General features: G+C 38.3%; 1 protein-coding gene across 4 annotated transcripts in view; it reads left to right on the forward strand.

Moving 5' to 3' along the window:
• The window catches only part of LOC136876294 (juvenile hormone esterase), a 533,707-nt gene that overhangs the window by 108,018 nt on the left and 408,969 nt on the right, over positions 1 to 16,720 (forward strand). For 2 of the 4 annotated variants that reach the window (XM_068228363.1, XM_067150121.2), the window contains exon 1: positions 12,544 to 12,680. The exons of 1 other annotated variant lie outside the window; for it this stretch is intronic. The gene's annotated coding sequence lies outside the window, so the exon portion shown is untranslated. Of the gene's footprint in view, positions 1 to 12,543; positions 12,740 to 16,720 lie in introns of those variants that run through there. One more of the 4 variants, XM_068228364.1, reaches the window with a different exon arrangement.

Consider the following 16,720-nt stretch of genomic DNA (forward strand, 5'->3'; position numbering starts at 1 on the left):
AAGACCTCGGGATATTATTAGACCGAGAACTCACCTTCACCCCACATATACAGAAGGTAGTTGATGCGTCATACAGGACATTAGGATTTGTGATGAGGAATGTCAAACCCTTTAAACTCCTAAACACATGTATACACCTCTACAGCTCTCTCGTCAGGCCCAAAGTAGAATACGCAAGCGTTGTACGGAATCCAGCAAACAAAATATACAACGACCGTCATAATGTTTCGGACAGGCGGAGTTCCTTTATATTTAACATAAAAAGATTAATAACAAACATATATAATTTAATTTTCCTTATTTCAACAGAACAGTTATACATACAGTACATATACAAAAAATAAATATTCACTTCATTTCATAATACACAAAAGAATTGCAACTTATGAATACAATTACAATAATAGAAAATTGCCTGTTCATAAATATTCGGACAAGAGTCCATGTAGGAATATTAGTACGTGATTCTTTCCTTCCTGCGAAGCCCTTCAGTCAGGCGTCTCGGCATGCTCTCTACGAGTTTTCTTGTGGAGGAATGGGACAATTTTTCCCACTCCTCTTGCAGTCGTCTCTTCACATCAGCTTTGGAATTTATGGGGAATTTCCGGACATTATTTTTCAGTATATCCCATAGATTCTCTATGGGGTTAATATAAGACCTTTGTGGGGGAGGATTCACAACTCTAGGACAGTTGTACAACAACCGTAGTTGTACATTATAGGCCGTATGTTTCGGGTCGTTGTCCTGATATCATTTTAAACAGTCCCTAACTCCCATATTTTCTGCACTTTTCCTCAGGTTGTTTTCTTTTAATCTGAAGATACTGGCGGTGGTCCATATTTCCGTCTATAAAAACCAGCTCACCTACTCCTTGAGTCGACATACAGCCCCAAACCATAACATGTGCCCCTCCATGTTTTACTGTTGCCTTCATATTTCTTTCTTCAAAATATTTATTGGACTGTCTAGAAACTATGATGCGCCCATCTGAGCCATAAACGTTGAATTTCGATTCATCGTAGAAAATGACAGTCTTCCACCAGTTCATGTCTTTCCTAAGATGCTCCTTAGCAAACCGTTGTCGTTTGATCCTATTTATTTTATTGATATAGGGCTTCCTTCTTGCAGTTCACCTCTATATAACAACCTCCGGATTGTACTTGCACTGATATTCTTTCCAAACTCGTTCTCAGCTGCAGCAACAATATTGGTTTTAGCAAGACGTGGATTTCTTTTCACTTTTCTTACCACTGTCCTCTTCTCTCCTAGTAAGGAACCTCGGGCGACCTGTCTGTGGCAAAGTTTCAATTCTGTCTTGCAATTTGTATCGGCAGATAATATCATTTACAGAACTTTTCTACATGTTCAGCCAATCTGCGATTTGTCGACATGTTTTCCCTTTTTCATGATGGAATATTATTAACTGCCTTTGGTCAAATGTAGCGTTCTTTCCTCTGCGTTCCATTTCACCCGTGAATCGTTGCGTCTGAGTTTTGCTTGCGGAAGGCACTGACTGGGATCTGCCTGCACAGTGCATAACAAGTGAAGAGCATGCCTTGAGTAGCTAAACATCTCCTGTCCGAAAAATACTGACCAGCAAATTTTCGTATCTCAAATAAGTAAAAGGTATTACTACTCTGTAAACTCATCTACAAATCGCAATTGGATAGTAACTACGAAGTGCATTAAATTCAGAGTATAGTAATTTCGAATTTATTACCTGTTATTTCTCTAATAATAGGGGTAATACATGTACAGGTTATCCTGTCCGAAAAATTCTGACCGTCACTGTATATTGTATAGATCGAAAAAATCCAAAAGAGATATTTAAAATACTTACATTTCAAAAATCTGTAATTATCCACACATAGTATACAACGAACTTCTTCTAAATTTTGAAATAAAAAGCTTGGAACTGAGGAGACAAAAGGATGACACGAAGTTTCTGTACAAAACTGTAAATTCTATTACTGACAATCCTGACTCTTCATGCCTCTTGAGCTTCCACGTGCCCCGCTTTAATGCAAGGACAAATATAAATTTTCATAACAAAAAAGTTAGAACAACCGCTCTCAAAAATTCCCCACTCTATAGGCTATGCAATGTCTACAACAGTGCAGTTCAGAAAAATAATTCTTTAGACTTCTGTGTACCTCTATACCTGTTTTTACAACCATTCACCATCTCCGTGAAAACTTATTTTAACACATTTTTCAGCATTAATTTTCAGTTTCCATGTAGTTGCCCAGTCGTAGAAAAAGTCTTAAGAATTTTGAATGCTATTACAGTCACTGGAGTTTACTATGTTCTTGAAAATGTTTAAATCAACATCATATAATTGTATGGAACATGGAGTCCTCTTTGCATCGTCTGTGCGGTCATATACAAAAAACAGTAGAGATGATAAAATTCCTTCTTCCAGACGAGACATTCAGCCATGTGAAGATGGAACTATGAAGTACTACTCGCTATTGACGTTTGAGAAAGTTTTTATGTTGAATACATTTCTTAGGAAAGTAGGGGTCCTCACACTACGAAAAACGTACAATTATGCCGAAAGTTAAAGCTAAAGTGCCCGAAAAAGTTTCAAATTGTGAGCGTTGGATAGTTCTATTAAACTTAAGGGGATACGAAACGGTTAAAATGGTCAAGAATATATTTTTTTTACTTTTTTATATTTTATGAATCTCTCAAGTCTGCTCTTTAAAATGATGTATAATACATTATAGTTTAACAATTAAAAGTTGCCACAATTTTAATTTAAACTTGCGCTAACAATGAGAAAATCATGTGTGTGGAAAGTTTTAACTGCAGTTTTCTCAGTTTCCAATTTTTTCAAATGTATGTTCCTTTTCCTAGGTGACTATTTATCACAGAGCTCTGTAATTTTCATCATTAGTTTGTCTCATATTGGTTAACATTTTAACACAGGGATTTTCTGATTTATATAAAACTGTTTGAGATCTGGCTGTTTTTTAGGAAAAAATTATTCTATTTATTGACTGTTTTTAAAAATTTAAGTCCAATTACAAAAACGCTCCGTCAGTATATCAAATAAGGTTTGAATAAAATGTGACATAAATTTCATTTTCATAACTTTATTAGATCCTGAGAAAAAGGAACATGAATGAAACAAATTTAACATTGTTAAGGTAGGCAGCTCCGTAACCCCTTAAAAAAATCGGAAATCACTTCCGCGCTAATGTTCCGCAAAAGAAACCTAAAATCGCTTTGTTTCTTTAGTAGTTTTATTTTTATTCAAATCCTAGCTAAATCAACTTATTCACATAATTCTTTCTCTAATGTGTTCCTTGGTTCAATATCCCAAGGCGTTGTTTTTAATTTTTTGAAAAATATCCTCATCGAATTTAGTTATAAGTGCTTAAGTGAAACAGTGCATTGACTCGCATTAGCGCTCATAGCGGTAGGAAAAGGCAATCTGCTAATCTAATTGACCGGATAACGATGATTAAGAGAAGGATTGTACGAAGAAGGCCACTGCATCGCCGAAGGAGGCAGCACTCGCAGGATTGATATTATAGCGATTGACAGACGGAGGAACGAAGTAGAAATTATTGATCCTACGGTACACTTCGAATCTTCAGCCTCTCAGCCGACTGACGTAGACAATGAGAAAAAGGATATCTATAATCCAACCATCCCTTTCTTTCTTGAGTCGTATAACCTTAAAAAAATTACGGTGACTGGAATTTCTTTGGCGCGAGGGGAACAATTATCAAATCTTTCGTCACATGGCGACAAAAATATAAACTAGCGAGAAGTTTACAAGATGAGATAGTCGTCTCACTCATCAAATACTCCGTTTCGATTCTTCGTCACCATTTATATGGAGTTCGGGTCAGAGTAAAGTGTAGCTTCCACAGAAGTCCCAGTTAACATCCATGGCTGTGACAATATGGAACAATTATCAAATCTTTCGTCACATGGCGACAAAAATATAAACTAGCGAGAAGTTTACAAGATGAGATAGTCGTCTCACTCATCAAATACTCCGTTTCGATTCTTCGTCACCATTTATATGGAGTTCGGGTCAGAGTAAAGTGTAGCTTCCACCGAAGTCCCAGTTAACATCCATGGCTGTGACAATATGGAAGCTGCTGGGGTATGAGTAGTGCTGAGTAATGACTTTCAGAGCACGACTAGTGCATCTGAGTGTTATGAAAGGTGATGCTCATAGGGTCAGTCGTGCTGCAATAGTACTTTCTGATCCAGTGAGGAAAGCAATGGCAAACTACCTCACTCCTCATCTTGCCTAGTAAGCCTCATTTTGATGCTGTCATTGGTTGTTGGGGTTTCCTTATAACTGCATAAGCTTTGGTGGTGCTATTTGAGGATCCAACCAGCCTCTGGGCTGATGACCTAACAGACAGACATGCCATTTAACATGATTAATTGTAACCTATCATTTTTTTAAACATTAATCTTCTTTATCATCCCTCAGAATTGTTATCGTGTGTTATTCTGTGTCCTATGGCAAATCCAGGGTGTCCTGGATCAGACTAAATAAATAAATAAATACATAAATAAATAAATAAATAAATAAATAAATATAGTCTCACACTTCATTATATTTTATTCACCTAAAATTCGTATCTTATATCCCTGGGATGCCTTTGCTGGCAGGACCTAGTGTTTACAGTGCACTAAGCCTTCTGGTATGGGCTAGAGCAATTTTGTTACTTTCGTTGGTCTGTCTCTGTCTTATCCTTGGCTTTGACAAAATGAAAGTGACTGAGGTATGAGCGATGCTAGTAATACCATTCCTTACGCAGCCAGTCCCTGTTATGAATGGTGTGAAACTGTTGCTCATGGGGCCAGTTGGCGCATGCATTTCAGTGGGCTTGGCAGACTGATACGTTATAGCAACTTCTGGATAGATGAGGAAAGCAACGGGAAACTACCTCACTCCTCATTTCCCTAATACGCCTCTTCAGTGATGCCTAGGCCACTATGACAGCTCATGGCGGAACTGTTGAGGACCCAAGCAGCCTTCGGGCTGATGACTAAACATACATACATACATACCCCTAGGATGTTTTCAAGATTGAGTTGCTTCCCTGAAGGACTAGAACTATGGATTTTTTTTTTATAATAGTTAAGATTGCCATGAATATTACACCTGTGGGACAGTTTGTATATGAAAAGATGGGGTCAAATGCTTTAGCTAGGTCAATGTAAGTTACATCCCATTGTGTCTTGTTAGCGTTGGCGGAGGTAGCATATTGACTGAAGACAGATAGCTTTTGTTAGGCTTGATTTACCCTCCATAAAACCGTATTGTTCGTCTGACATAAAAGGAGCTGTGAAATACCTCAGGCGGAAGTGTGAAATTCTTTCAATGACTGCTGACAGGACACACAGGGTCTCTCTTATAAATTCAGACCGTATGCACGGTGTTTGTACTGCCTCAGCCCAACTTTGAGCGTGTATACAATCTTATATGAAATCTTACCTTATAAAATATATTGAAAGTGTCGTCCTTCCTAAGTAATACAGGAATTGTATCTGGTAACCACATTCTGGCTGACACGAGTGATTTCTGCCATTGTAATGTGTGAGGATTTGTTTTTCTTGCAGTTTACCGCACAAGTAAAAATTACACACTGTTAGATCTGAAGAATGAGGAGGATATAAACCAGCACTGATCTCTGCCTGGAAACATTTCCGAGATTGTAATAAGAAGGGAATCTTCTGCTGTATGAGCAGGGGCTGAATCTTGTTAAAACCACCCAATGCGATTTTTCTTCTTCCGTTAACTGATGGAAGAACGGCACCAAAATGTCATCTTGGTATCTCTCAGCATTTACTGTCGTCTTGAAAAATTAGGCCAAATTATTCATCTCGCACTAACAGCACACCAAACACCAATTCTCCTGTCATAATGAAGATTTCATAGACACAATTATAATTTTCTGCACACCAATATTGAGAGTTATGACTGTTCACACGACCATTAAGACAGAGTACAAAGACCGTACGTTCGGTCTGGGTTTACACTGAGAGACATTGTATGTGATCGAAATGGGCCTGTATGAGGAAGGGTTTTGTCTGTCACCGGATTTATGAATGGGTATTGTGTTAGCCTGTTTCCAATAGTCAGGAAAATATCCAGAATTAAAGCACTGATTGAGAATAAGAGAGAGAGAGAGAGAGAGAGAGAAGCATAAAGAGTATGCAGTATTTTTGACAAAAATTGGACTTAATTCATCAGGGCCAGTGACTCTATTAGTCGGAAGACCAACAAAAATGTTAAACATCAGGCGTCGTTATACTTGTTAAGGGCCGGTATTATAATGAAGGTTTAAACTGAAGATTGAGTTAAACTGTAACTTGAGTTTAAACCGATGTTGAGTCTTACATTGGCCGGCCTAAGTTAAACTGAGGTGAAGAAGCAAATATAGGATCTTGGTAGCAGTGACGTGTGCGAAAAGATGACTATCGATAATGTTTTGTTTACTTCTTGTAGGGAAAATGGCGGATAAAAACAATAAACGTTGCCTTAATTTTACTCGTAAGGAAATAGAATTGCGTGTGCAATTAATACAGAAATATATATATAGTCCGTGAAAGTGGTCTTATAAATCCCTTCGAAATCTCCCATTGAAATAAACATACTACTGGAGGCATAAAACCGCAATTCTATTAGTAGCTGACTGAGGGGTTCTAAAGCATGATTTCTGAAATAGAAGGGAGTTACTTTATTTTCTAAAATTTACACTTTTGACATTCAAATTGTTCAAGAAGTCATTTTTACATTCTTACCTTTTCATTGCATATTTTATTCTAGCACCAATTTGCTGAAATAGGGTTATGGCACTGCTTTGTAAGCCTGTACCTATTTAAAAACTCTGTTTATATTCCATACATGAAAGTGACGTGTCCATGCTCGAAAAACTCGTTGTGCCCGTTGTCGTTCAATAATTTGTCGTTGAATAATTACTTTAACCATCATTGATCAATTTCGCTGGCACGGGGGCTGGGTGTATGTGTTGTCTTCATCATTATTTCATCCTCATCTTGACGCGCAGATTGACTACAGACGTCAAATCAAAAGACCTGCACCTGGCGAGCCGAACATGTCCTCGGAGACTCTCGGCACTAAAAGCCATACCCCATTTCATTTCGTCTAAGAGAAATGGGTCACTCCGCCTCTTTAAGTGTTTTATATTACGAACATTTCCAGCCTCCATAACTTCAAAATGTTCTATCTTCTTCATCATCGCTTAGTATTTCTTCAAACACCTCAAAAATATCTTCGAGGTCCATTCCTTCTGCCATGTTGTAAGGTTATGTATTCTTAAACTCCAGTTTAAACGGTAGTTGAGTGGCAGTAAGATTCATCTCTAGTTAAACTTAAGATTAAGTTTTATAATACGCGACTAACAGATAAACCGAAGTTTAAACTGAAGCAACAGTTTAAACCTCTATTATAATACCGGCCCTAATAATACTTGCTTCTTACACAGGTGAGAAGGTAAGTTCGGAATCAGTCCGAATTTTGGAGAATGTTGAGAGAAAGTATGTGATGAAGTGGTGTGATATCATTTCGTATGGTATTGGTATATTATTTTCGTTGATGTCATCTGCAATTCTAAGAGTTCTTTTCCGTGAAGATTTGAGGGTCGAAAATCGTTTATGGTTTGTTCTTAAATTTCCTGTTAGTGCTGCTACATAACTACTGTAATCCTGTTTGAGATATTGTTTTGAGAGACTGCGAAGGTGACGAAAAACATTACGGGTGTGACGCTTTGTGCTGGTTTTCCAAAGAGTCCAAGCACACTGTTTATTCTGGAGGATTAATTTATCGAGTCTTTAATCCAGGACGGGAAGCGATTGGCTGAGGTTTAGCGAAAGGCACGTGGTCTTTAATTGTAGCGAACAGGGTGTCATAGAAAGTACATACTCACGGAGCAGTTGATGTGACCAGATGATAACAGAGTCGTCCCAGGTAGTGAACGAAGTTCTTCGTTAATTGCATTCCAGTTGGACTTACCACATAGTGGAATCTGTCGACTAGGTGATTATATCTAAATTTATCTAAACATTCCAAAATATGTGTTCATGTTGTTCATCCAAAGTAAAGCACCCACCCTCTTCATTTACAAGTCAGGGTGAGATGACCTGAGAGCCGTAGAAGAATGGGACGACCTGGAACTATAATTAGACTGGGAGGCGAGCATGCTGTGGAACTCTAGGTGCAAAATACATGGGTATTAACTTCAAAGTATCCCAAATAAACACTTTAAATATTTACATTTTAAAAGAATATATCAATATCCGGGCTTCGGCAGCCAGTACATTTCCTATCCTTGCCGCTAGATGGGGTCTTCATTCATTCCATTCCCGACCCGGTCGAATGACTGGAAACATATATCAATATCCACATAGGGGTTCATACAGCGAACTTCTGTTAAATATAAAAATGGAGATTTTAGACGATCGAAACCAAAAATTAAAAAATGGTAAGTTCATTTACAAAATAATAAATTCGCAATGATAATCCTGAGTTCCTTTTCCTTCTGAATTTCCATTTATTATTTAACAAGTTATAACATTTTCAAATGAAAAGTTTAAAACATCTGGCCATCCAAATTCACCACTTTGCAGACTCCGCAGTACCTACAACAGTGCATCTCGAAAACTAATGTTCTTGATTTCAGTACAGACATGAGACTATTTTTAAAATAATTAACTGCTAGCATTAACAGAGAACAGTTCTAAAACACTGTGGGTACAGTAACTTATATTAACAACATAACATGATGGACCGAATTGGATTAATAATATTAAATGAGTTTAGATTATGTTTATGTTAGGCTAGGCAATATTAAGTAATAATTATTTGTAATTTCATTTTGTATCACAAATAATGCTGCTATAATTGGGATAACAATCCTGTAGCAAGCAAGAAATTAAATAAAATAGAATTATATTATTGCTTTTTGTTTGATTTTGGACGGAGATTGTGAGTTACAAGGTCTGTCCTCATTTAATTGCCCTTCCACCTTTATCACTACCTGCGATTACACTGCTGAATACATGTTTTTCAAAATTCTGTTAAAAGAGAATAACGTTTTCAAAACTTTTAGCATCACCCAGGGTTTTTTAGCAACTGTATGAAATTTACTTACCTAAATTTTATATGGGACAGATTCGCCGCTATACTTTGATTGAACATTTTGTGTGTGTGTGCTTCCAACAGCAGTGCGCCAGCATATTTGGGCTCTGCTCTTTCCAATCCGGCAATACAATAAGAATCGTATGGCCTCCGGAAAACTGTGGTGCAGGTCTTTCTATTAGACGCCTTACAGGTAACCTGCGCTTCCGTGAAATTTTTTTTTTTTTTTTTTTTTTTTTTGCTAGTTGCTTTACGTCGCACCGACACAGATAGGTCTTATTGCGACGATGGGACAAGGAAGGGCTAGGAGTAGGAAGGAAGCGGCCGTGGCCTTAATTAAGGTACATCCCCAGCATTTGCCTGGTGTGAAAATGGGAAACCACGGAAAACCATTTTCAGGGCTGCCGACAGTGGGATTCGAACCTACTATCTCCCGAATACTGGATACTGGTCGCACTTAAGCGACTGCAGCTATCGAGCTCGTGAGAATGAAGCCCCACATAAGATGCATTCTAATTTTGAAGACAACACACACACACACCCAGCCGTCCGAGCCATCGGAATTAACCAATGAATGTAAAAATAACTAACCCGACCGGGAATCTAACCCGGGACCCCTCAGATGATGACCATTCAGCCACGAACCAAACCAAAAACCAAACCCCCATGGCGCAACAGCCCCGAAGGGCCTAGGCCTACCGAGCGACCGCTGCTCGACCCGAAGGCCTGCAGTTTACGAGGTGTCGTGTAGTCAACACGACAAATCCTCCTAGCCGTTATTATTTAACCATGCAGACCAACAAATATCCTGATAAAAACGCCCCTCTTCATTGCTCAGTGATGTGTGTATATAATATAGGCCTAGGCTACCTTTCATTTGACGGGAATATGTAGATGAGAGTCTAAGAAGTGAATTTTGAGAGAGAATCATACTGTATTAAAAGTTGTAAGTTCTGAATCGTCTCTGCAATTTTCTGATCTGCAATTTCGTCGGAAGTTGGTGACTGCTTATTTCAAATAAAAGCTTCACCCAACCGCTTCTTGAATGTTTAATGCTCTTTCAAATTTATTACCTTACATCAATTCCCTGATCTGAGGGCCAACAACTCCTTATTTTGGCTTCACTGAGTTTTGGAAATTAATTCTTAGCGAACGAGTTGGCCGTGCGGTTAGAGTCACGTAGGTGTGAACTTGCAATCGGAAGATGGGCGTTCACACGAGGCATTCTGCCCTTGGTTTCAACTCTGGCTGTTATAAGTCGAGCCCCGACCAATATAGAACGTTTACGAAGAATACCCCCAATAATTGTCTGTAACTTCAATCAATCAATCAATCAATCAATCAATCAATCAATCAATCAATCAATCAATCAATCAATCAATCAATATTCATCTGCATTTAGGGCAGTCGCCCAGATGGCAGATTCCCTATCTGTTGTTTTCCTAGCCTTTTCCTAAATGATTTCAAAGAAATTGGAAATTTATTGAACGTCTCCCTTGGTAAGTTATTCCAATCCCTGACTCCCCTTCCTATAAATGAATATTTGCCCCAGTTTGTCCTCTTGAATTCCAACTTTATCTTCATATTGTGATCTTTCCTACTTTTATAAACGCCACTCAAACTTATTCGTCTACTAATGTAATTCCACGCCATCTCTCCGCTGACAGCTCGGAACATACCACTTAGTCGAGCAGCTCTTCTTCTTTCTCTCAATTCTTCCCAACCCAAACTTTGCAACATTTTTGTAACGCTACTCTTTCGTCGGAAATTACCCAGAACAAATCGAGCTGCTTTTCTTAATTAAGGCAAAGGCCATTTCCTTCCTACTCCTAGCCCTTTCCTATCCCATCGTCGCCGTAAGATCTATCTGTGTCAGTGCGACATAAAGCAAATTGTAAAAAAAAAACCACACTAGCAAATAACCCGAATTATTCAAAAATAGAATTGGACCCTCATCAGGATCAGTCATCTTCAGAAATTTTCCTAAGGAAACCCAGTTTGATGAGCAGTGGATGCAGTGATATTTTCCTGATTTGACAATTATTTGGGGGTATTCTTAATACACGTTCTATATTGGTCGGGGCCAGACTTATCACAGCCAGAGTGGAAACCAGGGGCAGTTTCACACTTCCTTACCCGGTATTCTACTCCCGATTAGGAAAGATGCAGATAAAGGCCCTATATAAACTTATTCTTCGTCTTGTTTTCCACATCTGTGGTGTCGCGGGAGCGAACTGTGTCGGACATGCGGATTTAGTCCTGTTTTCCGGCCGGATGCCCTTCCTGACGCCAACTCTGTATATGTAGAGGGATGTAAACACTATTGCGTGTTTCTGTGGTGGTTGGTAGGGTAGTGTACTGTCTGAATATAAAGAGGAGAGTGTGTCGGGACAAACATGAACACCCAGTCCCCGAGCCAGAAAAATTAATCAGACACGATTAAAATCCCCCACCCGGCCGGTGATCAAACTCGGGACGCTCTGAAACGAAGGCCTCAACGCTGACCATTCAGCCAACGAGTGGGGCAACCGAGAAATATACACTGGCCGGCAAAATTAATGGATCGCTTGAATTTTCAAATGAAAAAGCATGCTAAATTGTAAAAAAATTTGTTTTATTATTTACATCGATTATTTTCATGAAAAACCCATCTAAGTAATGTTTTTGCTAGTGGCTTAACGTCGCACCGACACAGTTAGGTCTTATGGTGACGATGGGATAGGAAAGCTTTAGGTATTGGAAGGGAGCGGCCGTGGCCTTAAGGTACAGCCCCAGCACTTGCCTGGTGTGAAAATGGGAAACCACGGAAAACCACCTTCAGGGCTGCCGACAATGGGATTCGAACCTATTATCTCCCGGACGCAAGCTCTCAGCCGCGCTCCCCTAACTGCACGGTCAGTTCGTTAGGTTTTTATGAAAATAATCAATGTTGTCACAATTTAACAAGCGTTTTCGTTTGAAAATTCAAGTGAACCGTTAATTTTGCCGGACGATGTTATAACTTGTCGATAATGGGACAAAAAGAAGTGTAATTAGGCTCGAGGGCCTGATGTAATCGATTCATAGAGAGAGTGTGATTTCCCCTACTCTACTAGAGACTGTTTATTTTAGCTGCTTTTGGTGCAGAGAGATGAGATGGCCCTCATGCCAAACATAGATAGGCCGTGCCCTTGATCGACTGCAGCGTCACTCACGATAACACGTTTGAGGCACGTAATCTTTTTTTTTCTTCTTTTCATTAACGTTCTCTTTCTAACTGCAAAAGCATTGAAATGATGCGGCGCATTATGCATGGAGAAGCGGATCATTGAATGGGCGGGATTTCCACCTGCAGCTCAAGAGGCGTTGCCCTATGCGTACCGACACGAGGCATGGACTGAACCACGTGTCGCAGATTAGGGCAGGCTCGTCGAGCCGCGCGTGGCCAAGTCTTGACTGACCAAAGCGCCACTGGGATTGGTCAGGGTCGGCGGGGATATAAAGAAAGGGACATGACATGCCTTCAGCGTAGAAAGACTCGTGCGGGCGATAGCGAACGAGGTAAGTGGCTGGCTCAATGTGTTATTACCGCAATCCGCTAACACGATACAATGTGATACGTAAGTACTCGTGCATTCTCAACTGGGGCTGGGATTTTCACTTTCAACAAAAAAAAAATGGCATTTTGAATGTGTATTCTATTTCCTTAGAGGTACCACATTTTCAAGAATTTTATAACGAATATTTAGTTTTTAAAATCCGCCAGAGAGCTGTATCGGGTCTTATATGTATTATTATTTACATTCAACTAATTAATTATCAATGGATATAGCCTACGTTATTTTTTAAATTTTTATTACGTTTCTTAATTATCAACATTCAAGTGACATGCTGACAATTATTTTTTAAAAATAAATTTCTCATGTGAAATTAACATGTAGTGAACTAATAATATAAAGACGGAACATTTAACTATAGCCTACAGTATATTAATTAGATTATGATTTCTCTCCTAAATAGTGACAGTTTTGTTCAGTATCCGAACAATATCATACTACTCTGACATCATCTTTATATATAATGGAATTTTTCTAGTACTTACGCCGGGCTGAGTGGCTCAGACGGTTGAGCGCTGGCCTTCTGACCCCAACTTGACAGGTTCAATCCTGGCTCAGTCCGGTGGTATTTGAAGGTGCTCAAATGCGTCAGCCTCGTGATGGTAGATTTACTGGCACGTAAAAGAAGTCCTGCGGGACTGAATTCTGGCACCTCGGCGTCTTGGAAAACCGTAAAAGAGTAGTTAGTGGGACGTAAAGCAATTATTATTATTATTATTATTATTATTATTATTATTATTATTATTATTATTATTATTATATAATTCGCTGGGGCCATCAAGGACCACGTTAAGTCTTGTTGCATTTGACACTGAACTTGGCCTTCTTTAGAGACCAAATTTCCCTCATTCTTTGTGAGTAGGCCTGCTTACGCTCCTCTGTCCAAGGGGCACCGTGTCTTCTCTTCGGTTGCTCGTCTCGGTTTAGCCCGTTCGTCAAAATTTTCTTGCGGAAGAGATCTCTGTTATAGGCGTCTTCAGCTGAGATATGTAGCATTTGCAGGTCTTCTTTGGTATTTCTAAACCAGGGAATTGTGGTTTTGGGGTTTGAATGAAAAAAGTGAAAGATTTCTTTAGTTAACTTTCTTGTCCATTCTTTTCAGATGACCGTAAAATCGTGCCCGTCTTTTTCTGATTGTGTCGGTAATTTTCTCTATTTTGCTGTAGAGTTCCTTGTTGGATCTCTTTTGATGGATTCCATTTCTGTACTTTGATCCCAAGATTCCTCTCACAATTTTGCGTTCTCTTTTCTCCAGTTCTTCAAGGAGTCCTTTGTTGGCATTTGGCTTCAGGACTGTTTCATAGTGACGTATCTTATTATTATTATTATTATTATTATTATTATTATTATTATTATTATTATTATTATTATTATTATTATTATTATTATTATTATTATTCTAGTACTTACCGTAACAATCTATCTTAGGTTAGAAAGATTCCAAAATTTTAACCTCAAATTTTGGTCCGGATATAAATAAAATGAAGTAAATCTTAAATTTACTGCGAACACATACTTGTTGATTATGCATAGTTTATAATCCAGGAACTCATCATCAAATTCTCCACTTCCATTAATACCGTTCTAATATTAAAGAACACAGTTCTTTAGTTTCCTTTACAACTACATTAATACAATTATATTTCCTTATGTTTAACATCCACGTTTTGTTTTATATTGTAGTTACATTTATAGGCTTTTAGATACTCATCATTTTTATTCAAGGTCGGATAATTATTTTGAAAATTCTCTTTTTGTTGAACTTACTTAAGATCTAAGTGTTAGTGATTGCTTTTTAATGGTCTGAAAATGGATTTCATCAGCCTTTTCTATAGAGAAATGTTTCAGTTAATATGTCCATTAACAAATAATAATAATAATAATAAAGTCAAGTCAGGGTTTGCGTAATGGGTAGCTATCACAGAGTATGTCTAGAATCAGTGAAGGTTATTCCACCTTTGAAAATGGATCAAATATAACGCCCACGCCAGTCCTTCATTAAACATCCTTTGCTTGCTAAAAGGGAAAAAGTGTCAATTAAGATTCATCTTCAAGACAATACAATAGTGCTAAGTACTACAACTTGAAGCTGAAACTGATGCGTGTGTTGACCCTAGCAATACGAACTGGGTTGGGGGTGGGGTGGGGGCAAAGAAGGGGGGTCTTTAGAAGCCCACCGATTAATTTTCGTGTGTGCTGTAAACGTACCCATCAATATATGAATTTTGAAGTCGTTGTTACCACCAGTTACAATAACTGGAGCAATACAACGTAATGATGTACTAAATAGGCCTACATCCTTTACCTACTAAACATTTTATATTTATGTATTTTTCATAAGCCTCAAAGGCATCCAGTCGGTAATGCTAAGGGTGTCATACACAAAAAATATATTTGATCACTTTCGAGATTTTGCACAAATTATTCATATCATTTTGTGTATTTAATGTTTTTTTGGTTAATTTTTCTGGTACTAATGAAATGTAACACTTTCAAGAGTGATATACGTGTTGGTTCTCTTAAAACTGTGAATGCAAAAGTTTGAAAAAATACAGTTTAGAAAGAAGTGATATAGAATATTAGGATATCCATAGACATTGAAGTAATTCCTTTTCAGCCATCTCGTTTTTTCCTCTCTTAAACTTCTATGTGGAATCGGCATTTCCATCCTATATCCTCTTTCGTCACTCCTCTCTATCAGGGTTTTGTACAGCCTATTTCTCTGAGATCTTCAGCTATGTTTCTGCCCGTCTTAGCGCACTGTCTGTACCATGTAATTTTCGGGTGTATAATTTTCAACTTGCGAATGTATAAAATGCTAGGTAACTTGCAAAAATGAAGTTAAACTGAAGATTTAGTTTGTCACTGTAAAAGTCTCTCCGTTGGTAATACGTGTAATAAGAATTATTCTGGTATTGATAGCGTTAAGGAAATATTGCACAAATAAGTGATACAACATTGTTACAGCTTTAGTGAATGTGTCCATGATCTGTTTATTCTTCCTATAAACGTAATCATTAACCATTTATCTCACAGATATAGTGGCATAAGATGAGATATTATAACTGGCCTCTCGCCTATATGATTGTTCATGACCTAGATTTAACGACTTCTGCGAGCAAATGAAGGAAGCTCTCCATATGTCATGTGTGGATACTGAATAGACAGGCACTCTGCATTGTTTCTAACGAATACTAATGCACGAAGATATCGGAATTTGTTTGTAAAAGTAACTGTTGTCTACTATATTTAAAATAATCCGCCACTGTAGCGTAACGGCTAGCGCTATTAGCTGCCATCCGTGGGGGACCTCGTTCGATTTCCGGTACTGCCAAAGAATTAACACTGGCAGGAGGACTGGTAGGGCCTATAGTATATGCAGCTTACCTCCAATGGAAGTGTTTGTAAAGAGCTGCACCACCTACGGGCTAAAGCACTAGTTTACATCCTTCAGTTTTAAAAATAGGCCGTTCCTAGATTGTTTACAAAACATACAGTTGCGAGTTGATAAACGAGCTCTATGCGAAGCGTGAACTCTGAATCAGAAAATTCGAAACGCACGACAAAGCATCAAAATATTTAACACAACTAGACTAACCCCGTAACGAAATTCGACGCATAAGTTTTCTCTGAAAAATGCCTTAGAAATAAACGCCATATTTGTAATTATAGACATAATTTATAATAGTATTTTCTGTAAATGATAAAATAACGAATATCCTATTCCTTGCATTTAATGATTTTTTTCTTTCAAATCACTTCTTTATATACTACATTGAGAGCAGTATGACCATTATGTACTGGTTTTACTTTCAAATTATTGAAGGGACGCCGGGCTGAGTGGCTCAGACGGTTGATGCGGTGGCCTTCTGACCCAAACCTGGCAGGTTCGATCCTGACTCAGTCCGGTGATATTTGAAGATATTCAAATACGTCAGCCTCGTATCGGTAGATTTACTGGCACGTAAAAGGAATCCTGCGGGA

The sequence above is a fragment of the Anabrus simplex genome, chromosome 6, assembly GCF_040414725.1.
Source record: "Anabrus simplex isolate iqAnaSimp1 chromosome 6, ASM4041472v1, whole genome shotgun sequence".
Taxonomy (NCBI): Eukaryota; Metazoa; Arthropoda; class Insecta; order Orthoptera; family Tettigoniidae; genus Anabrus; species Anabrus simplex.